This window comes from Schistocerca americana, chromosome 3 (genome assembly GCF_021461395.2).
Source record: "Schistocerca americana isolate TAMUIC-IGC-003095 chromosome 3, iqSchAmer2.1, whole genome shotgun sequence".
In the NCBI taxonomy this organism is placed as follows: Eukaryota; Metazoa; Arthropoda; class Insecta; order Orthoptera; family Acrididae; genus Schistocerca; species Schistocerca americana.
Window position 1 is genome coordinate 17886266 of NC_060121.1, and position 24987 is coordinate 17911252.

Here is a 24987-nt window from a genome sequence, read left to right on the forward strand (position 1 = left end):
TTCACTTCAGGTGTACTGTATCCCTTGGACCTTCTTATTGACGATGAAACACAGAAATTGCATCGGGATTAAATACAAAAGGCACAATACAGACTTAAGTACAAGTAGACTGACTCTTCTTACTGTCTATGTTTTGAACCATTCCTGTGACACTAGTTATAGATTCTGATGCTTCACATCAGTCTCACTGTATCCCTCTGACCTTCTCATTGACGATGAAACACAGAAATAGCATCGGAATTAAATACAAAGGGCACAATGCCGACTTAAGGACAACAAGACTGACTCTTCCTACTGACTATGCTTTGAACCATCCTTGTGACACTAGTTATAGATTCCCATGCTTTACTTCAGGTTTACTGTATCCCTCTGACCTTCTTATTGACGATGAAACAGAGAAATGGCATCGGAAATAAATACAAAAGGCTCAATGCCGACACAAGTACAAGAAGACTGACTGTTCCTACTGTCTATGTTTTGAACCATTCCTGTGTCACTAGTTATACATTCCGATGCTTCACGTAAGGTTTACTGTATCCCTCTGACCTTCTTATTGACGATGAAACACAGAAATTGCATCGGAATTAAATACAAAAGGCACAATAACGACTCAAGTACAAGAAGACTGACTCTTCCTACTGTCTATGTTTTGAACCAATCCCGTGACACTAGTTATACATTCCGATGCTTCAGTTCAGGTTTACGGTATCCCTCTGCACTTCTAATTGACGATGAAACACAGAAGTTGCATCGGAATTAAATACAAAAGACACAGTGCCGACTTAAGTATAAGAAGATTGACTCTTCCTAATCTCTATGTTTTGAACCATTTCCGTGATACTAGTTATAGATTACGATGCTTCACTTCAGGTTTACTGTATCCCTCTGACCTTCTTATTGACGATGAAACACAGAAATTGCTTCGGAATTAAATACAAAAGGCACATTGCCGACTTACGTACAAGAAGACAGACTCATCCTTCTGTCTATGTTTTGAACCATTCCTGTGACACTAGTTATAGATTCCGATGCTTCACTTCAGGTTTCTGTATCCCTTGGACCTTCTCATTGACGACAAAACGCAAAAACTGCATCGGAATTAAATAGAAATGTCACAATGCCGACATAAGTACAAGAAGACTGACTCTTCCAACTTTCTATGTTTTGAACCATTCCTGTGACATTAGTTATGGATTCCAGTGCTTCACTTCAGGTTTATTGTATCCCTCTGACCTTCTTATTGTCGATGAAACACAGAAATTGTATCGGATTTAAATACAAAAGGCGCAATGCCGACTTAAGTACAAGAGGACTGACTCTTTTAAATGACTATGTTTTGAACCATTCCTGTGACACTAGCTATAGATTCCGAAGCTTCACTTAGGTTTACTGTAGCCCTCTGACCTTCTTATTGACGATGAAACACAGAAATTGCATCGGAATTAAATACAAAAGGCACAATGCCGACTCAAATACAAGATGACTGGCTCATCTTACTCTCTAAGCTCTGAACCTTTCCTGTGAGACCGGTATTAGATTCCGATGCTTCACTTCAGGTTTACTGTATCTCTCTGACCTTCTTCTTGATGACGACACACAGAAATTGCATCGGAATTAAATAGAAAAGGCACTATGCCGACTAAAGTACAAGAAGACTGACTCTTCTTACTGTCTAAGATTTGAACCATTCTTGTGACACTAGTTATAGATTCCGATGACTCACTTTACGTTTACCGTATCCCTTTGACCTTCTTATTGACGATGAAACACAGAATTTGCTTCGGAATTAAATAGAAAAATCACAATGCCGATTTAAGTACAAGAAGAATGACTCTTCCTACTGTCTATGTTTGAACAATTCTTGTGACACTAGTTATAGATTCCGATGCTTCACTTCAGGTTTACTGTATCCCTCTGACCTTCTTATTGACGTTGAAACACAGAAATGGCATCGGAAATAAATACAAAAGGCACAATGCCGACACAAGTACAAGAAGACTGACTCTTCCTACTGTCTATGTTTTGAACCATTCCTGTGTCACTAGTTATACATTCCGATGCTTCACTTAAGGTTTACTGTATCCCTCTGACCTTCTTATTGACGATGAAACACAGACGTTGCATCGGAATTAAATACAAAATGCACATTGCCGACTTAAGTACAAGAAGACTGACTCATCCTATTGTCTATGTTTTGAACCATTCCTGTGACACCAGTTATAGATTCCGATTCTTCACTTCAGGTTTACTATATCCCTTGGACTTTATTATTGACGATGAAACACAGAAATTGCATCGGAATTAAATAGACAATGCACAATGCCGACTTAAGTACAAGAAGACTGACTCTTCTTACTGTCTATACTTTGAACCATTCCCGTGACACTAGTTATAGATTCCGATGCTTCACTTCAGGTGTACTGTATCCCTCTGACCTTCTTATTGACGATGAAACACAGAAATTGCATCGTAATTAAATAGAAAAAGCACAATGCCGACTTATGTACAAGGAGACTGACTCTTCCCACTGCCTATGTTTTGAACCATTCCTGTGACACTAGTTATAGATTCCGATTCTTCACTTCAGGTTTACTGTATCCCTTGGACCTTCTTATTGTCGACGAAACACAGAATTTGCATCGGAATTAAATAGAAAAGGCACAATGCCGACTCAAGTACAAGAACACTGACTCTTCCTACTGTCTATGTTTTGAATCATTCCTGTAACACTAGTTATACATTCCGATGCTTCAATTCAGGTTTACTGTATCGCTCTGACCTTATTGGCGATGAAACACAGAAATTGCATCGGAATTAAATACAAAACGCACAATGCCGACTTAAGTGCAAGAAGACTGACTCTTCCTACTGTCTACGTTTTGAACCATCCCTGTGACACTAGTTATAGATTCCGACGCTTCACTTCAGGTTTATTGTATCCCTCTGACCTTCTTATTGACGTTAAAACACAGAAATTGCATCGGAATTAAATACAAAAAGCACAATGCCGACTCAAATAATAGATGACTGGCTCTTCTTACTGTCTATGCTTTGAACCTTTCCTGTGAGACCAGTTTTAGATTCCGATGCTTCACTTCAGGTTTACTGTATCCCTCTGACTTTCTTATTGACGATGAAACACAGAAATTGCATCGGAATTAAATACAAAAGGCACAATGCCGACTTAAGTACAGGAATACTGACTCTTCCTAATGTCTGTGTTTTGAACCATTCCTGTGGCACTAGTTATAGATTCCGATTCTTCACTTCAGGTTTACTGCATCCCTCTGACCTTCTTATTGACGATGAAACTCAGAAATTGCATCGGAATTAAATACAAATGGCACAATGCCGACACAAGTACAAGAAGACTGACTCTTCCTACTGTCTATGTTTGAAACATTCCTGTGACACTAGTTATACATTCCAATGCTTCACTTCAGGTTTACAGTATCGCTCTGGCCTTCTGATTGATGATGAAACACAGAAATTGCATCGGAATTAAGTAGAAAAGGCACTATGCCGACTTAAGTACAAGAAGACTGACTCTTCTTACTGTCTATGATTTGAACCATTCTTGTGACACTAGTTATAGATTCCGATGCTTCACTTCAGGTGTACTGTATCCCTTGGACCTTCTTATTGACGATGAAACACAGAAATTGCATCGGGATTAAATACAAAAGGCACAATACAGACTTAAGTACAAGTAGACTGACTCTTCTTACTGTCTATGTTTTGAACCATTCCTGTGACACTAGTTATAGATTCTGATGCTTCACATCAGTCTCACTGTATCCCTCTGACCTTCTCATTGACGATGAAACACAGAAATAGCATCGGAATTAAATACAAAGGGCACAATGCCGACTTAAGGACAACAAGACTGACTCTTCCTACTGACTATGCTTTGAACCATCCTTGTGACACTAGTTATAGATTCCCATGCTTTACTTCAGGTTTACTGTATCCCTCTGACCTTCTTATTGACGATGAAACAGAGAAATGGCATCGGAAATAAATACAAAAGGCTCAATGCCGACACAAGTACAAGAAGACTGACTGTTCCTACTGTCTATGTTTTGAACCATTCCTGTGTCACTAGTTATACATTCCGATGCTTCACGTAAGGTTTACTGTATCCCTCTGACCTTCTTATTGACGATGAAACACAGAAATTGCATCGGAATTAAATACAAAAGGCACAATAACGACTCAAGTACAAGAAGACTGACTCTTCCTACTGTCTATGTTTTGAACCAATCCCGTGACACTAGTTATACATTCCGATGCTTCAGTTCAGGTTTACGGTATCCCTCTGCACTTCTAATTGACGATGAAACACAGAAGTTGCATCGGAATTAAATACAAAAGACACAGTGCCGACTTAAGTATAAGAAGATTGACTCTTCCTAATCTCTATGTTTTGAACCATTTCCGTGATACTAGTTATAGATTACGATGCTTCACTTCAGGTTTACTGTATCCCTCTGACCTTCTTATTGACGATGAAACACAGAAATTGCTTCGGAATTAAATACAAAAGGCACATTGCCGACTTACGTACAAGAAGACAGACTCATCCTTCTGTCTATGTTTTGAACCATTCCTGTGACACTAGTTATAGATTCCGATGCTTCACTTCAGGTTTCTGTATCCCTTGGACCTTCTCATTGACGACAAAACGCAAAAACTGCATCGGAATTAAATAGAAATGTCACAATGCCGACATAAGTACAAGAAGACTGACTCTTCCAACTTTCTATGTTTTGAACCATTCCTGTGACATTAGTTATGGATTCCAGTGCTTCACTTCAGGTTTATTGTATCCCTCTGACCTTCTTATTGTCGATGAAACACAGAAATTGTATCGGATTTAAATACAAAAGGCGCAATGCCGACTTAAGTACAAGAGGACTGACTCTTTTAAATGACTATGTTTTGAACCATTCCTGTGACACTAGCTATAGATTCCGAAGCTTCACTTAGGTTTACTGTAGCCCTCTGACCTTCTTATTGACGATGAAACACAGAAATTGCATCGGAATTAAATACAAAAGGCACAATGCCGACTCAAATACAAGATGACTGGCTCATCTTACTCTCTAAGCTCTGAACCTTTCCTGTGAGACCGGTATTAGATTCCGATGCTTCACTTCAGGTTTACTGTATCTCTCTGACCTTCTTATTGATGTTGAAACACTGAAATTGCATCGGAATTAAATACAAAGGGCACAATGCCGACTTAAGTACAAGAAGACTTACTCTTCCTACAGACTATGTTTTGAACCATTCCTGTGACACTACTTATAGATTCCGATGCCTAATTTCAGGTTTACTGTATACCTTGAACCTTCTTATTGACGATGAAACACAGAAATTGCATCGGAATTAAAAAGAAAAGGCACAATGCCGACTTAAGTACAAGAGAACTCACTCTTCTTACTGGCTATGATTTGAACATTTCCTGTGGGACCAGTTTTAGATTCCGATGCTTCACAATATGTTTACTGTATCCCTTGGACCTTCTTATTGACGATGAAACACAGAAATTGCATCGGAATTAAATACAAAAAGCACCATGCCGACTTAAATACAAGAAGACTGACTCTTATTACTGACTATGTTTTGAACCATTCCTGTGACACTAGTTATAGATTCCGGTGCCTCACTTCAGGTTTACTGTATCCCTCTGACCTTCTTATTGACGATGAAACACAGAAATTGCATCGGAATTAAATACAAAGGGCACAATGCCTACTTAAGTACAAGAAGACTTGCTCTTCCTACTGTCTTTGTTTTGAACCATTCCTGTGACACTACTTATAGATTCCGATGCCTCATTTCAGGTTTACTGTATCCCTTGGACCTTCGTATTGATGACGAAACACAGAATTTGCATCAGAATTAAATAGAAAAAGCACAATGCCGACTTAAGTACAAGAAGGCTGACTCTTATTACTGTCTCTGTTTTGAACCATTCCTGTGACACTAGCTATAGATTCCGATGCTTCACGTCAGGTTTACTGTAGCCCTCTGACCTTCTTATTGACGATGAAACACAGAAATTGCATCGGAATTACATACAAAAGGCACAATGCCGTCTTAAGTACAAGAAGACTGACTCTTCTTACTGTCTATGTTTTGAACCATTCCGGTGACACTAGTTATAGTTTCCGATGCTTCACTTTAGGTTTACTGTATCACTTGGAACTTCGTATTGACGATGAAACACAGAAATTGCATCGGAATTAAATACAAAAGGCACAATGCCGACTCAAGTACAAGAAATCTGACACTTCCTACTGTCTATGATTTGAACCATTCCTGTGACACTAGATATTCATTCCGATGCTTCACTTCAGGTTTGCTGTATCCCTCTGATCTTCTAATTGACGATGAAACACAGAAATTGCATCGAAATTAAATACAAAAGGCACAGTGCCGACTTAAGTATAAGAAGACTGACTCTTCCTAATCTCTATGCTTTGAACCATTCCCGTGACACAAGTTATAGATTCCGATGCTTCACTTCAGGTTTACTGTATCCCTCTGACCTTCTTATTGACGATGAAACACAGAAATTGCATCGGAATTAAATACAAAAGGCACAATGCCGACTTACGTACAAGAAGACTGGCTCATCCTTCTGTCTATGTTTTGAACCATTCCTGTGACACTAGTTATAGATTCCGATGCTTCACTTCAGGTTTCCTGTATCCCTTGGACCTTCTCATTGACGACGAAACACAGAAACTGCATCGGAATTGAATAGAAAAGGCACAATGCCGACTTAAGTACAAGAAGACTGACTCTTCAAACTGTCTATGTTTTGAACCATTCCTGTGACACTAGTTATAGATTCCGATGCTTCACTTCAGGTTTCCTGTATCCCTTGGACCTTGTCATTGACGACGAAACACAGAAACTGCATCGGAATTGAATAGAAAAGGCACAATGCCGACTTAAGTACAAGAAGACTGACTCTTCAAACTGTCTATGTTTGAACCATTCCTGTGACACTAGTTATAGATTTCGATGCTTCACTTCAGGTTTACTGCATCCCTTGGACCTTCTTATTGACGACGAAACACAGAAATTGCATCGGAATTAATTAGGAAAGGCACAATGCCGACTTAAGTACAAGAAGACTGACTCATCTTACTGTCTATGTTTTGAACCATTACTGTGACACTAGTTATGGATTACGATGCCTCACTTTAGGTTTACTGTATCACTTGGACCTTCTTATTGACGATGAAACACAGAAATTGCATCGGAATTAAATACAAAAGGCACAATGCCAACTTAAGTACAAGAAGACTGACTCTTCTTACTGTTAATGTTATTAACTATCCGTGTGACACTAGTTATAGATTCCGATGCTTCACTTCAGGTTTACTGTATCCCTCTGACCTTCTTATTGACGATGAAACTTAGAAATTGCATCGGAATTAAATAGAAAAAGCAGAATGCCGACTTAAGTAGTAGAAGACTGTCTCCTCTTACTGACTATGTTTTGAACCATTCCTGTGACACTAGTTATAGATTCCGATGCCTCACTTCAGGTTTACTGTATCCCTTGGACCTTCTTATTGATGATGAAACACAGAAATTGTATCGGAATTAAATACAAAAGGCACAATGCCGACTTAAGTACAAGAAGACTGACTCTTCCTACTGTCTATTTTTTGAACCACTCCTGTGACACTTGTTATAGATTCCGATGCTTCACTTCAGGTTTACTGTATCACTTGTACCTTCTTATTGACGATGAAACACAGAAATTGCATCAGATTTAAGTACAAAAGGCACAATGCCGACTTAAGTACACGAAGACTGACTCTTCTTACTGTCTATGATTTGAACCATTCCATTGACACTAATTATAGATTCCGATGGTTCACTCCAGGTTTACTGTATCCCTTTGACCTTGTTATTGACGATGAAACACAGAAATTGCATCGGAATTAAATAGAAAAGGCCCAATGTCGACATAAGTACAAGAATACTGACTCTTCTTACGGACTATGTTTTGAACCATTCCTGTGACACTAGTTATGGATTCCGATGATTCACTTCAGGTTTACTGTATCCCTTGGACCTTCTTATTCACGATGAAACACAGAAATTGCATCGGGATTAAATACAAAGGTCACAATGCCGACTTAAGTACAAGTAGAATGACTCTTCTTACTGTGAATGATTTGAACCATTCCTGTGACACTAGTTATAGATTCCGATGCTTCACTTCAGGTATACTGCATACCTTGGACCTTCTTATTGACTTCGAAACACAGAAAATGCACCGGAATTAAATACAAAAGGCACAATGCCGACTTAAGTACAAGAAGACTGACTCTTCTTACTGTCTATGTTTTGAACCATTCCTGTGACACTTGTTATAGATTCCGATGCTTCACTTCAGGTTTACTGTATCCCTTGTACCTTCTTATTGACGATGAAACACAGAAATTGCATCAGAATTAAATAGAAAAGGCACAATGCCGACTTAAGGACAAGAAGGCTGACTCTTCCTACTGTCTCTGTTTTGAACCATTCCTGTGACACTAGCTATCGATTCCGATGCTTCACTTCAGGTTTACTGTAGCCCTCTGACCTTCTTATTGACGATGAAACACAGAAATTGCATCGGAATTAAATACAAAAGGCACAATGCCGACTTAAGTACAAGAAGACTGACTCTTATTACTGACTGTGTTTTGAACCATTCCTGTGACACTAGTTATAGATTCCGGTGCCTCACTTCAGGTTTACTGTATCCCTCTGACCTTCTTATTGACGATGAAACACAGAAATTGCATCGGAATTAAATACAAAGGGCACAATGCCTACTTAAGTACAAGAAGACTTGCTCTTCCTACTGTCTTTGTTTTGAACCATTCCTGTGACACTACTTATAGATTCCGATGCCTCATTTCAGGTTTACTGTATCCCTTGGACGTTGGTATTGATGACGAAACACAGAATTTGCATCGGAATTAAATAGAAAAAGCACAATGCCGACTTAAGTACAAGAAGGCTGACTCTTCCTACTGTCTCGGTTTTGAACCATTCCTGTGACACTAGCTATAGATTCCGATGCTTCACGTCAGGTTTACTGTAGCCCTCTGACCTTCTTATTGACGATGAAACACAGAAATTGCATCGGAATTACATACGAAAGGCACAATGCCGTCTTAAGTACAAGAAGACTGACTCTTCTTACTGTCTATGTTTTGAACCATTCCGGTGACACTAGTTATAGTTTCCGATGCTTCACTTTAGGTTTACTGTCTCACTTGGAACTTCGTATTGACGATGAAACACAGAAATTGCATCGGAATTAAATACAAAAGGCACAATGCCGACTCAAGTACAAGAAATCTGACACTTCCTACTGTCTATGTTTTGAACCATTCCTGTGACACTAGATATTCATTCCGATGCTTCACTTCAGGTTTGCTGTATCCCTCTGATCTTCTAATTGACGATGAAACACAGAAATTGCATCGAAATTAAATACAAAAGGCACAGTGCCGACTTAAGTATAAGAAGACTGACTCTTCCTAATCTCTATGTTTTGAACCATTCCCGTGACACTAGTTATAGATTCCGATGCTTCACTTCAGGTTTACTGTATCCTTCTGACCTTCTTATTGACGATGAAACACAGAAATTCCATCGGAATTAAATACAAAAGGCACAATGCCGACTTACGTACAAGAAGACTGACTCATCCTTCTGTCTATGATTTGAACCATTCCTGTGACACTAGTTATAGATTCCGATGCTTCACTTCAGGTTTCCTGTATCCCTTGGACCTTCTCATTGACGACGAAACACAGAAACTGCATCGGAATTGAATAGAAAAGGCACAATGCCGACTTAAGTACAAGAAGACTGACTCTTCAAACTGTCTATGTTTTGAACCATTCCTGTGACACTAGTTATAGATTCCGATGCTTCACTTCAGGTTTACTTTATCCCTCCTCGCTTCTTATTGTCGATGAAACACAGAAATTGCATCGGAATTAAATACAAAAGGCACAATGCCGACTTAAGTACAAGAGGACTGACTCTTCTTACTGTCTATGTTTTGAACCATTCCTGTGACACTTGTTATAGATTTCAATGCTTCACTTCAGGTTTACTGCATCCCTTGGACCTTCTTATTGACGACGAAACACAGAAATTGCATCGGAATTAATTAGGAAAGGCACAATGCCGACTTAAGTACAAGAAGACTGACTCTTCTTACTGTCTATGTTTTGAACCATTACTGTGACACTAGTTATGGATTCCGATGCCTCACTTTAGGTTTACTGTATCACTTGGACCTTCTTATTGACGATGAAACACAGAAATTGCATCGGAATTAAATACAAAAGGCACAATGCCAACTTAAGTACAAGAAGACTGACTCTTCTTACTGTCAATGTTATTAACCATTCGTGTGACACTAGTTATAGATTCCGATGCTTCACTTCAGGTTTACTGTATCCCTCTGACCTTCTTATTGACGATGAAACTTAGAAATTGCATCGGAATTAAATAGAAAAAGCACAATGCCGACTTAAGTACAAGTCGACTGACTCTTCTTACTGATTATGCTTTGAACTATTCCTGTGAGACCAGTTTTAGATTCCGATGCTTCGCTATATGTTTACTGTATCCCGTGGACCTTCTTATTGACGGTGAAACACAGAAATTGCATCGGAATTAAATACAAAAGGCACAATGTCGACATAAGTACAAGAATACTGACTCTTCTTACGGACTATGTTTTGAACCATTCCTGTGACACTAGTTATGGATTCCGATGATTCACTTCAGGTTTACTGTATCCCTTGGACCTTCTTATTCACGATGAAACACAGAAATTGCATCGGGATTAAATACAAAGGTCACAATGCCGACTTAAGTACAAGTAGAATGACTCTTCTTACTGTGAATGATTTGAACCATTCCTGTGACACTAGTTATAGATTCCGATGCTTCACTTCAGGATTACTGCATACCTTGGACCTTCTTATTGACTTCGAAACACAGAAAATGCACCGGAATTAAATACAAAAGGCACAATGCCGACTTATGTACAAGAAGACTGACTCTTCTTACTGTCTATGTTTTGAACCATTCCTGTGACACTTGTTATAGATTCCGATGCTTCACTTCAGGTTTACTGTATCCCTTTTACCTTCTTATTGACTATGAAACACAGAAATTGCATCAGAATTAAATAGAAAAGGCACAATGCCGACTTAAGTACAAGAAGGCTGACTCTTCCTACTGTCTCTGTTTTGAACCATTCCTGTGACACTAGCTATAGATTCCGATGCTTCACTTCAGGTTTACTGTAGCCCTCTGACCTTCTTATTGACGATGAAACACAGAAATTGCATCGGAATTAAATACAATAGGCACAATGCCGACTTAAGTACAAGAAGACTGACTCTTCTTACTGTCTATGTTTTGAACCATTCCTGTGACACTAGTTATAGATTTTGATGCTTCACTTCAGGTTTACTTTATCCCTCCTCGCTTCTTATTGTCGATGAAACACAGAAATTGCATCGGAATTAAATACAAAAGGCACAATGCCGACTTAAGTACAAGAGGACTGACTCTTCTTACTGTCTATGTTTTGAACCATTCCTGTGACACTTGTTATAGATTTCGATGCTTCACTTCAGGTTTACTGCATCCCTTGGACCGTCTTATTGACGACGAAACACAGAAATTGCATCGGAATTAATTAGGAAAGGCACAATGCCGACTTAAGTACAAGAAGACTGACTCTTCTGACTGTCTATGTTTTGAACCATTCCTGTGACACTAGTTATGGATTCCGATGCCTCACTTTAGGTTTACTGTATCACTTGGACCTTCTTATTGACGATGAAACACAGAAATTGCATCGGAATTAAATACAAAAGGTACAATGCCAACTTACGTACAAGAAGACTGACTCTTCTTACTGTCAATGTTATTAACCATTCGTGTGACACTAGTTATAGATTCCGATGCTTCACTTCAGGTTTACTGTATCCCTTTGACCTTGTTATTGACGATGAAACACAGAAATTGCATCGGAATTAAATAGAAAAGGCACAATGTCGACATAAGTACAAGAATACTGACTCTTCTTACGGACTATGTTTTGAACCATTCCTGTGACACTAGTTATGGATTCCGATGATTCACTTCAGGTTTACTGTATCCCTTGGACCTTCTTATTCACGATAAAACACAGAAATTGCATCGGGATTAAATACAAAGGTCACAATGCCGACTTAAGTACAAGTAGAATGACTCTTCTTACTGTGAATGATTTGAACCATTCCTGTGACACTAGTTATAGATTCCGATGCTTCACTTCAGGTTTACTGCATACCTTGGACCTTCTTATTGACTTCGAAACACAGAAAATGCACCGGAATTAAATACAAAAGGCACAATGCCGACTTAAGTACAAGAAGACTGACTCTTCTTACTGTCTATGTTTTGAACCATTCCTGTGACACTTGTTATAGATTCGGATGCTTCACTTCAGGTTTACTGTATCCCTTGTACCTTCTTATTGACGATGAAACACAGACATTGCATCAGAATTAAATAGAAAAGGCACAATGCCGACTTAAGTACAAGAAGGCTGACTCTTCCTACTGTCTCTGTTTTGAACCATTCCTGTGACACTAGCTATAGATTCCGATGCTTCACTTCAGGTTTACTGTAGCCCTCTGACCTTCTTATTGACGATGAAACACAGAAATTGCATCGGAATTAAATACAAAAGGCACAATGCCGACTTAAGTACAAGAAGACTGACTCTTCTTACTGTCTATGTTTTGAACCATTCCGGTGACACTTGTTATAGATACCGATGCTTCACTTCAGGTTTACTGTATCCCTCTGACCTTCTTATTGACGATGAAACACAGAAATTGCATCGGAACTAAATACAAAAGGCACAATGCCGACTCAAGTACAAGAAATCTGACACTTCCTACTGTCTATGATTTGAACCATACCTGTGACAATAGATATTCATTCCGATGCTTCACTTCAGGTTTGCTGTATCCCTCTGATCTTCTAATTGACGATGAAACACAGAAATTGCATCGAAATTAAATACAAAAGGCACAGTGCCGACTTAAGTATAAGAAGACTGACTCTTCCTAATCTCTATGTTTTCAACCATTCCCGTGACACTTGTTATAGATACCGATGCTTCACTTCAGGTTTACTGTATCCCTCTGACCTTCTTATTGACGATGAAACACAGAAATTGCATCGGAACTAAATACAAAAGGCACAATGCCGACTTACGTACAAGAAGACTGACTCATCCTTCTGTCTATGTTTTGAACCATTCCTGTGACACTAGTTATAGATTCCGATGCTTCACTTCAGGTTTCCTGTATCCCTTGGACCTTCTCATTGACGACGAAACACAGAAACAGCATCGGAATTGAATAGAAAAGGCACAATGCCGACTTAAGTACAAGAAGACTGACTCTTCAAACTGTCTATGTTTTGAACCATTCCTGTGACACTAGTTATAGATTCCGATGCCTCATTTCAGGTTTACTGTATCCCTTGGACCTTCTTATTGACGACGAAACACAGAATTTGCATCGGAATTAAATAGAAAAGGCACAATGCCGACTTAAGTACAAGAAGGCTGACTCTTCCTACTGTCTCTGTTTTGAACCATTCCTGTGACACTAGCTACAGATTCCGATGCTTCACTTCAGGTTTACTGTAGCCCTCTGACCTTCTTATTGACGATGAAACACAGAAATTGCATCGGAATTAAATACAAAAGGCACAATGCTGACTTACGTACAAGAAGACTGACTCTTCTTACTGTCTATGTTTTGAACCCTCCGGTGACACTAGTTATAGTTTCCGATGCTTCACATTAGGTTTACTGTATCACTTGGACTTTATTATTGACGATGACACACAGAAATTGCATCGGAATTAAATACAAAAGGCACAATGCCGACTCAAGTACAAGAAATCTGACTCTTCCTACTGTCTATGATTTGAACCATTCCTGTGACACTAGATACTCATTCCGATGCTTCACTTCAGGTTTGCTGTATCCCTCTGATCTTCTAATTGAGGATGAAACACAGAAATTGCATCGAAATTAAATACAAAAGGCACAGTGCCGACATAAGTATAAGAAGACTGACTCTTCCTAAACTCTATGTTTTGAACCATTCCCGTGACACTAGTTATAGATTCCGATGCTTCACTTCAGGTTTACTGTATCCCTCTGACCTTCTTATTGATGATGAAACACAGAAATTGCATCGGAATTAAATACAAAAGGCACAATGCCGACTTACGTACAAGAAGACTGACTCATCCTTCTGTCTATGTTTTGAACCATTCCTGTGACACTAGTTATAGATTCCGATGCTTCACTTCAGGTTTCCTATATCCCTTGGACCTTCTCATTGACGACGAAACACAGAAACTGCATCGGAATTGAATAGAAAAGGCACAATGCCGACTTAAGTACAAGAAGACCGACTCTTCAAACTGTCTATGTTTTGAACCATTCCTGTGACACTAGTTATAGATTCCGATGCTTCACTTCAGGTTTACTTTCTCCCTACTCGCTTCTTATTGTCGATGAAACACAGAAATTGCATCGGAATTAAATACAAAAGGCACAATGCCGACTTAAGTACAAGAGGACTGACTCTTCTTACTGTCTATGTTTTGAACCATTCCTGTGACACTAGTTATAGATTCCTATGCTTCACTTCAGGTTTACTGTATCCCTCTGACCTTCTTATTGACGATGAAACTTAGAAATTGCATCGGAATTAAATACAAAAGGCACAATGTTGACTTAAGTACAAGAAGACAGACTCTTCCTACTTTCTATTTTTTGAACCATTCCTGTGACACTTGTTATAGATTCCGATGCTTCACTTTAGGTTCACTGTATCCCTTGTACCTTCTTATTGACGATGAAACACAGAAATTGCATCAGAATTAAATACAAAAGGCACAATGCCGACTTAAGTACACGAAGACTGACTCTTCTTACTGTCTATGATTTGAACCATTCCATTGACACTAATTATAGATTCCGATGGTTCACTCCAGGTTTACTGTATCCCTTTGACCTTGTAATTGACGATGAAACACAGAAATTGCATCAGAATTAAATAGAAAAGGCACAATGTCGACGTATGTACAAGAATACTGACTCTTCTTACGGACTATGTTTTGAACCATTCCTGTGACACTAGTTATGGATTCCGATGATTCACTTCAGGTTTACTGTATCCCTTGGACCTTCTTATTCACGATGAAACACAGAAATTGCATCGGGATTAAATTCAAAGGGCACAATGCCGACTTAAGTACAAGTAGAATGACTCTTCTTACTGTGAATGATTTGAACCATTCCTGTGACACTAGTTATAGATTCCGATGCTTCACTTCAGGCTTACTGCATACCTAGGACCTTCTTATTGACGACGAAACACAGAAAATGCACCGGAATTAAATACGAAAGGCACAATGCCAACTTGAGTACAAGAAGACTGACTCATCTTAGTGTCAAAGTTTTAACCATTTCTGTGACACTAGTTATAGATTCCTGTGCTTCACTTCAGGTTTACTGTATCTCTCCGACCTTCTTAGTGACGATGAAACTTAGAAATTGCATCGGAATTAAATACAAAAGGCACAATGCCGACTGAAATACAAGATGACTGGCTCTTCTTACACTCTATGTTGTGATCCTTTCCTGTGAGACCGGTTTTAGATTCCGATGCTTCACTTCATGTTTACTGCATCCCTTGGACCTTCTTATTGACGATGAAACACAGAAATTGCATCGGAATTACTTAGGAAAGGCACAATGCCGACTTAAGTACAAGAAGACTGACTCTTCTTACTGTCTATGTTTTGAACCATTCCTGTGACACTAGTTATAGATTCCGATGCTTCACTTCAGGTTTACTGCATCCCTTGGACCTGCTTATTGACGACGAAACACAGAAATTGCATCGGAATTACTTAGGAAAGGCACAATGCCGACTTAAGTGCAAGAAGACTGGCCCTTCTTACTGTCTATGTTTTGAACCATTCCTGTGACACTAGTTATAGATTCCGATGCTTCACTTTAGGTTTACTGTATCACTTGGACCTCCTTATTGACGATGAAACACAGAAATTGCATCGGAATTAAATACAAAAGGCACAATGCCGAATTAAGTACAAGAGGACTGACTCTTCTTACTGTCAATGTTATTAATAATTCGTGTGACACTAGTTATAGATTCTGAAGCTTCACTTAGGTTTACTGTAGCCCTCTGACTTTCTTATTGACGATGAAACACATAAATTGCATCGGAATTAAATACAAAGGGCACAATGCCGACTTAAGTACAAGACGACTGACTCTTCAAACTCTCTATGTTTTGAACCATTCCTGTGACTCTACTTATAGATTCCGATGCCTCACTTCAGGTTTACTGTATCCCTTGGACCTTCTTATCGACGATGAAACACAGAAATTGCATCGGAATTAAAAAGAAAAGGCACAATGCCGACTTAAGTACAAGAGAACTCACTCCTCTTACTGGCTATGTTTTGAACCATTCCTGTGACACTACTTATAGATTCCGATGCCTCACTTCAGGTTTACTGTATCCCTTGGACCTTCTTATTGACGACGAAACACAGAATTTGCATCGGAATTAAATAGAAAACGCACAATGCCGACTTAAGTACAAGAAGGCTGACTCTTCCTATTGTCTCTGCTTCGAAGTATTCCTGTGACACTAGCTATAGATTCCGATGCTTCACTTCAGGTTTACTGTAGCCCTCTGATCTTCTTATTGACGATGAAACACAGAAATTGCATCGGAATTAAATACAAAAGGCACAATGCCGACTTAAGTACAAGAAGACTGACTCTTCTTACTGTCTATGTTTTGAACCATTCCGGTGACACTAGTTATAGTTTCCGATGCTTCACTTTAGGTTTACTGTATCACTTGGAACTTCTTATTGACGATGAAACACAGAAATAGCATCGGAATTAAATACAAAAGGCACAATGCCGACTCAAGTACAAGAAATCTGACTCTTCCTACTGTCTATGATTTGAACCATTCCTGTGACTCTAGTTATACATTCCGATGCTTCTCTTCAGGTTTACTGTATCCCGCTGATCTTCTAATATACGATGAAACACAGAAATTGCATCGGAATTAAATACAAAAGGCACAGTGCCGACTTAAGTATAAGAAGACTGACTCTTCCTAATCTCTATGTTTTGAACCATTCCCGTGACACTAGTTATAGATTCCGATGCTTCACTTGAGGTTTACTGTATCCCTCTGACCTTCTTATTGACGATGAAACACAGAAATTGCATCGGAATTAAATACAAAAGGCACAATGCCGACTTAAGTACAAGAAGACTGACTCATCCTTCTGTCTATGTTTTGAACCATTCCTGTGACACTAGTTATAGATTCCGATGCTTCACTTCAGGTTTACTGTATCCCTTGGACCCTCTCATTGGCGACGAAACACAGAAACTGCATCGGAATTAAATACAAAAGGCGCAATGCCGACTTAAGTACAAGAGGACTGACTCTTTTTACTGACTATGTTTTGAACCTTTCCTGTGACACTAGCTATAGATTCCGAAGCTTCACTTAGGTTTACTGTAGCCCTCTGACCTTCTTATTGACGATGAAACACAGAAATTTCATCGGAATTAATACAAAAGGCACAATGCCGACTCAAATACAAGATGACTGGCTCTTCTTACTCTCTATGCTATGAACCTTTCCTGTGAGACCGGTATTAGATTCCGATGCTTCACTTGAGGTTTACTGTATCCCTCTGACCTTCTTATTGACGATGAAACACAGAAATTGCATCGGAATTAAAAAGAAAAGGCACAATGCCGACTTAAGTACAAGAGAACTCGCTCTTCTTACTGTCTATGTTTTGAACATTTCCTGTGAGACCAGTTTTAGATTCGGATGCTTCACAATATGTTTACTGTATCCCTTGGAAATTCTTATTGACGATGAAACACAGAAATTGCATCAAAATTAAATACAAAAGGTACAATGCGCACTCAAGTACATGAAATCTGACTCTTCCTACTGTCTACGATTTGAACCATACCTGTGACACTAGTTATACATTCCTATGCTTCACTTCAGGTTTACTGTATCCCTCTGAGCTTCTAATTGATGATGAAAGACAGAAATTGCATCGAAATTAAATACAAAAGGCACAGTGCCGACTTAAGTATAAGAAGACTGACTCTTCTTAATCTCTATGTTTTGAACCATTCCCGTGACACTAATTATAGATTCCGTTGCTTCACTTGATGTTTACTGTATCCCTCTGACCTTCATATTGACGATGAAACACAGAAATTGCATCGGAATTAAGTACAAAAGGCACAATGCCGACTTACGTACAAGTAGACTGACTCATCCTTCTGTCTATGTTTTGAAACATTCCTGTGACACTAGTTATACTTTCCGATGCTTCACTTCAGGTTTACTGTAACCCTTTGATCTTCTAATTGACGATGAAACACAGAAATTGCTTCGAAATTAAATACAAAAGGCACAGTGCCGACTTAAGTATAAGAAGACTGACTCTTCCTAATATCTATGTTTTGAACCATTCCCGTGACACTAGTTATAGATTCCGATGCTTCACTTCAGGTTTACGGTATCCCTCTGACCTTCTTAATGACGATGAAACACAGAAATTGCATCGGAATTAAATACAAAAGGCACCATGCCAACTTACGTACAAGAAGACTGACTCATCCTTCTGTCTATGTTTTGAACCATTCCTGTGACACTAGTTATAGATTCCGATGCTTCACTTTAGGTTTACTGTATCTGTTGGACCTTCTCATTGACGACAAAACACAGAAACTGCATCGGAATTAAATAGAAAAGGCACAATGCCGACTTAAGTACAAGAAGACTGACTCTTCAAACAGTCTATGTTTTGAACCATTCCTGTGATACTAGTTATAGTTTCCGATGCTTCACTTTAGGTTTACTGTATCACTTGGACCTTCTTATTGACGATGAAACTCAGAAATTTCATTGGAATTAAATACAAAAGGCACAATGCCGACTTAAGTACAAGAAGACTGACCCTTCTTACTGTCAATGCTATTAACCATTCGTGTGACACTAGTTATAGATTCCGATGCTTCACTTCAGGTTTACTGTATCCCTCTGACCTTCTTATTGACGATGAAACTTAGAAATGAAATCGGAATTAAATAGAAAAGGCACAATGCCGACTTAAGTACAAGTAGACTGACTCTTCTTACTGACTATGCTTTGAACTTTTCCTGTGAGACCAGTTTTAGATTCCGATGCTTCGCTATATGTTTACTGTATCCCTTGCACCTTCTTATTGACGATGAAACACAGAAATTGCATCGGAATTAAATACAAAAGGCACAATGATGACTTACGTACAAGAAGACTGACTCATCCTTCTGTCTATGTTTTGAACCATTCCTGTGACACTAGTTATAGATTCCGATGCTTCACTTCAAGTTTACGGTATCCCTTGGACCTTCTTATTGACGACGAAACACAGAAATTGCATCGGAATTACTTAGGAAAGGCACAATGCCGACTTAAGTACAAGAAGACTGACTCTTCTTACTGTCTATGTTTTGAACCATTCCTGTGACACTAGTTATAGATTCCGATGCTTCACTTTAGGTTTACTGTATCACTTGGACCTTCTTATTGACGATGAAACACAGAAATTGCATCGGAATTAAATACAAAAGGCACAACGCCGACTTAAGTACAAGAAGACTGACTCTTCTTACTGTCAATGTTATTAACCATTTGTGTGACACTAGTTATAGATTCCGATGCTTCACTTCAGGTTTACTGTATCCCTCTGACCTTCTTATTGACGATGAAACTTAGAAATTGCATCGGAATTAAATAGAAAAGGCACAATGCCGACTTAAGTACAAGTAGACTGACTCTTCTTACTGACTATGCTTTGAACTTTTCCTGCTAGACCAGTTTTAAATTCCGATTCTTCGCTATATGTTTACTGTATACCTTGGACCTTCTTATTGACGATGAAACACAGAAATTGTATCGGAATTAAATACAAAAGGCACCGTGCCAACTTAAGTACAAGAAGACTGACTCCTCTTACTGACTGTGTTTTGAACCATTCCTGTGACACTAGTTATAGATTCCGATGCCTCACTTCAAATTTACTGTATCCCTTGGACCTTCTTATAGATGATGAAACACAGAAATTGCATCGGAATTAAATACAAAAGGCACAATGCCGACTTAAGTACAAGAAGACTGACTCTTCCTACTGTATATATTTTGAAGCATTCCTGTGACGCTAGTTATAGATTCCGATGCCTCACTTCAGGTTTACAGTATCCCTTGGACCTTCTTATTGACGATGAAACACAGAAATTGCATCGGAATTAAATACAAAAGGCACAATGCCGACTTAAGTACAAGAAGACTGACTCTTCTTACTGTCTATGATTTGAACCATTCCATTGACACTAGTTATAGATTCCGATGGTTCACTCCAGGTTTACTGTTTCCCTTTGACCTTGTTATTGACGATGAAACACAGAAATTGCATCGGAATTAAATAGAAAAGGCACAATGTCGACATAAGTACAAGGAGACTAACTCTTCTTACTGACTATGTTTTGAACCACTCCTGTGACACTAGTTATAGATTCCGATGCTTCACTTCAGGTTTGCTGCATCCCTTGAACCGTCTTATTGACGACGAAACACAGAAAATGCACCGGAATTAAATAGGAAAGGCACAATGCCGACTTAAGTACAAGAAGACTGACTCTTCTTACTGTCTATGTTTTGAACCATTCCTGAGACACTAGTTACAGATTCCGATGCTTCACTTTAGGTTTACTGTATCACTTGGACCTTCTTCTTGACGATGAAACACAGAAATTGCATCGGAATTAAATACAAAAGGCACAATGCCGACTTAAGTACAAGAAGACTGACTCATCTTACTGTCAATGTTTTTAACCATTACTGTGACACTAGTTAATGATTCCTGTGCTTCACTTCAGGTTTACTGTATCCCTTTGACCTTCTTCGTGATGATCAAACACAGAAATTGCATCGGAATTAAATAGAAAAGGCACAATGCCGATTTAAGTACAAGAAGACTGGCTCTCCTTACTGTCTATGATTTGAGCGATTCCTGTGACACTAGTTATAGATTCCGATGCTTCATTTGAAGTGTACTGTATCCCTTGGACCTTCTTATTGACGATGAAACACAGAAGTTGCATCGGAATTAAATACAAAATGCACAATGCCGACTTAAGTACAAGAAGACTGACTCTTCCTACTGTCTATGTTTTGAACCATTCCTGTGACACTAGTTATAGATTCCGATGCTTCACTTCACGTTTACTGTATTCCTCTGATCTTCTAATTGACGATGAAACACAGAAATTGCATCGAAATTAAATACAAAAGGCACAGTGCCGACTTAAGTATAAGAAGACGGACTCTTCCTAATCTCTATGTTTTGAACCATTCCCGTGACACTAGTTATAGATTCCGATGCTTCACTTGAGGTTTACTGTATCCCTCTGACCTTCTTATTGACGATGAAACACAGAAATTGCATCGGAATTAAATATAAAAGGCACAATGCCGACTTATGTACAAGAAGACTGACTCATCCTTCTGTCTATGTTTTGAACCATTCCTGTGACACAAGTTATAGATTCCGATGCTTCACTTCAGGTTTACTGTATCCCTTGGACCCTCTCATTGGCGACGAAACACAGAAACTGCATCGGAATTAAATACAAAAGGCGCAATGCCGACTTAAGTACAAGAGGACTGACTCGTTTTACTGACTATGTTTTGAACCATTCCTGTGACACTAGCTATAGATTCCGAAGCTTCACTTAGGTTTACTGTAGCCCTCTGACCTTCTTATTGACGATGAAACACAGAAATTTCATCGGAATTAATACAAAAGGCACAATGCCGACTCAAATACAAGATGACTGGCTCTTCTTACTCTCTATGCTATGAACCTTTCCTGTGAGACCGGTACTAGATTCCGATGCTTCACTTCAGGTTTATTGTATCCCTCTGACCTTCTTATTGATGTTGAAACACAGAAATTGCATCGGAATTAAATACAAAGGGCACAATGCCGACTTAAGTACAAGAAGACTTACTCTTAATACTGTCTATGTTTTGAACCATTCCTGTGACACTACTAATAGATTCCGATGCCTCACTTCAGGTTTACTGTATCCCTTGGACCTTCTTATTGACGATGAAACACAGAAATTGCATCGGAATTAAAAAGAAAAGGCACAATGCCGACTTAAGTACAAGAGAACTCGCTCTTCTTACTGTCTATGTTTTAATGATTTCCTGTGAGACCAGTTTTAGATTCGGATGCTTCACAATATGTTTACTGTATCCCTTGGAAATTCTTATTGACGATGAAACACAGAAATTGCATCAAAATTAAATACAAAAGGTACAATGCGCACTCAAGTACATGAAATCTGACTCTTCCTACTGTCTATGATTTGAACCGTACCTGTGACACTAGTTATACATTCCTATGCTTCACTTCAGGTTTACTGTATCCGTCTGAGCTTCTAATTGATGATGAAAGACAGAAATTGCATCGAAATTAAATACAAAAGGCACAGTGCCGACTTAAGTATAAGAAGACTGACTCTTCTTAATCTCTATGTTTTGAACCATTCCCGTGACACTAATTATAGATTCCGTTGCTTCACTTGATGTTTACTGTATCCCTCTGACCTTCATATTGACGATGAAACACAGAAATTGCATCGGAATTAAGTACAAAAGGCACAATGCCGACTTACGTACAAGTAGACTGACTCATCCTTCTGTCTATGTTTTGAACCATTCCTGTGACACTAGTTATAGATTCCGATGCTTCACTTTAGGTTTACTGTATCTGTTGGACCTTCTCATTGACGACGAAACACAGAAACTGCATCGGAATTAAATAGAAAAGGCACAATGCCGACTTAAGTACAAGAAGACTGACTCTTCAAACAGTCTATGTTTTGAACCATTCCTGTGATACTAGTTATAGTTTCCGATGCTTCACTTTAGGTTTACTGTATCACTTGGACCTTCTTATTGACGATGAAACTCAGAAATTTCATTGGAATTAAATACAAAAGGCACAATGCCGACTTAAGTACATGAAGACTGACTCTTCTTACTGTCAATGATATTAACCATTCGTGTGACACTAGTTATAGATTCCGATGCTTCACTTCAGGTTTACTGTATCCCTCTGACCTTCTTATTGACGATGAAACTTAGAAATGAAATCGGAATTAAATAGAAAAGGCACAATGCCGACTTAAGTACAAGTAGACTGACTCTTCTTACTGACTATGCTTTGAACTTTTCCTGTGAGACCAGTTTTAGATTCCGATGCTTCGCTATATGTTTACTGTATCCCTTGCACCTTCTTATTGACGATGAAACACAGAAATTGCATCGGAATTAAATACAAAAGGCACAATGCCGACTTACGTACAAGAAGACTGACTCATCCTTCTGTCTATGTTTTGAACCATTCCTCTGACACTAGTTATAGATTCCGATGCTTCACTTCAAGTTTACTGTATCCCTTGGACCTTCTTATTGGCGACGAAACACAGAAATTGCATCGGAATTACTTAGGAAAGGCACAATGCCGACTTAAGTACAAGAAGACTGACTCTTCTTACTGTCTATGTTTTGAACCATTCCTGTGACACTAGTTATAGATTCCGATGCTTCACTTTAGGTTAACTGTATCACGTGGACCTTCTTATTGACGATGAAACACAGAAATTGCATCGGAATTAAATACAAAAGGCACAACGCCGACTTAAGTACAAGAAGACTGACTCTTCTTACTGTCAATGTTATTTACCATTTGTGTGACACTAGTTATAGATTCCGATGCTTCACTTCAGGTTTACTGTATCCCTCTGACCTTCTTATTGACGATGAAACTTAGAAATTGCATCGGAATTAAATAGAAAAGGCACAATGCCGACTTAAGTACAAGTAGACTGACTCTTCTTACTGACTATGCTTTGAACTTTTCCTGCTAGACCAGTTTTAAATTCCGATTCTTCGCTATATGTTTACTGTATACCTTGGACCTTCTTATTTACGATGAAACACAGAAATTGCATCGGAATTAAATACAAAAGGCACCATGCCAACTTAAGTACAAGAAGACTGACTCCTCTTACTGACTGTGTTTTGAACCATTCCTGTGACACTAGTTATAGATTCCGATGCCCCACTTCAAATTTACTGTATCCCTTGGACCTTCTTATAGATGATGAAACACAGAAATTGCATCGGAATTAAATACAAAAGGCACAATGCCGACTTAAGTACAAGAAGACTGACTCTTCCTACTGTCTATATTTTGAAGCATTCCTGTGACGCTAGTTATAGATTCCGATGCCTCACTTCAGGTTTACAGTATCCCTTGGACCTTCTTATTGACGATGAAACACAGAAATTGCATCGGAATTAAATACAAAAGGCACAATGCCGACTTAAGTACAAGAAGACTGACTCTTCTTACTGTCTATGATTTGAACCATTCCATTGACACTAGTTATAGATTCCGATGGTTCACTCCAGGTTTACTGTTTCCCTTTGACCTTGTTATTGACGATGAAACACAGAAATTGCATCGGAATTAAATAGAAAAGGCACAATGTCGACATAAGTACAAGGAGACTAACTCTTCTTACTGACTATGTTTTGAACCACTCCTGTGACACTAGTTATAGATTCCGATGCTTCACTTCAGGATTGCTGCATCCCTTGAACCGTCTTATTGACGACGATACACAGAAAATGCACC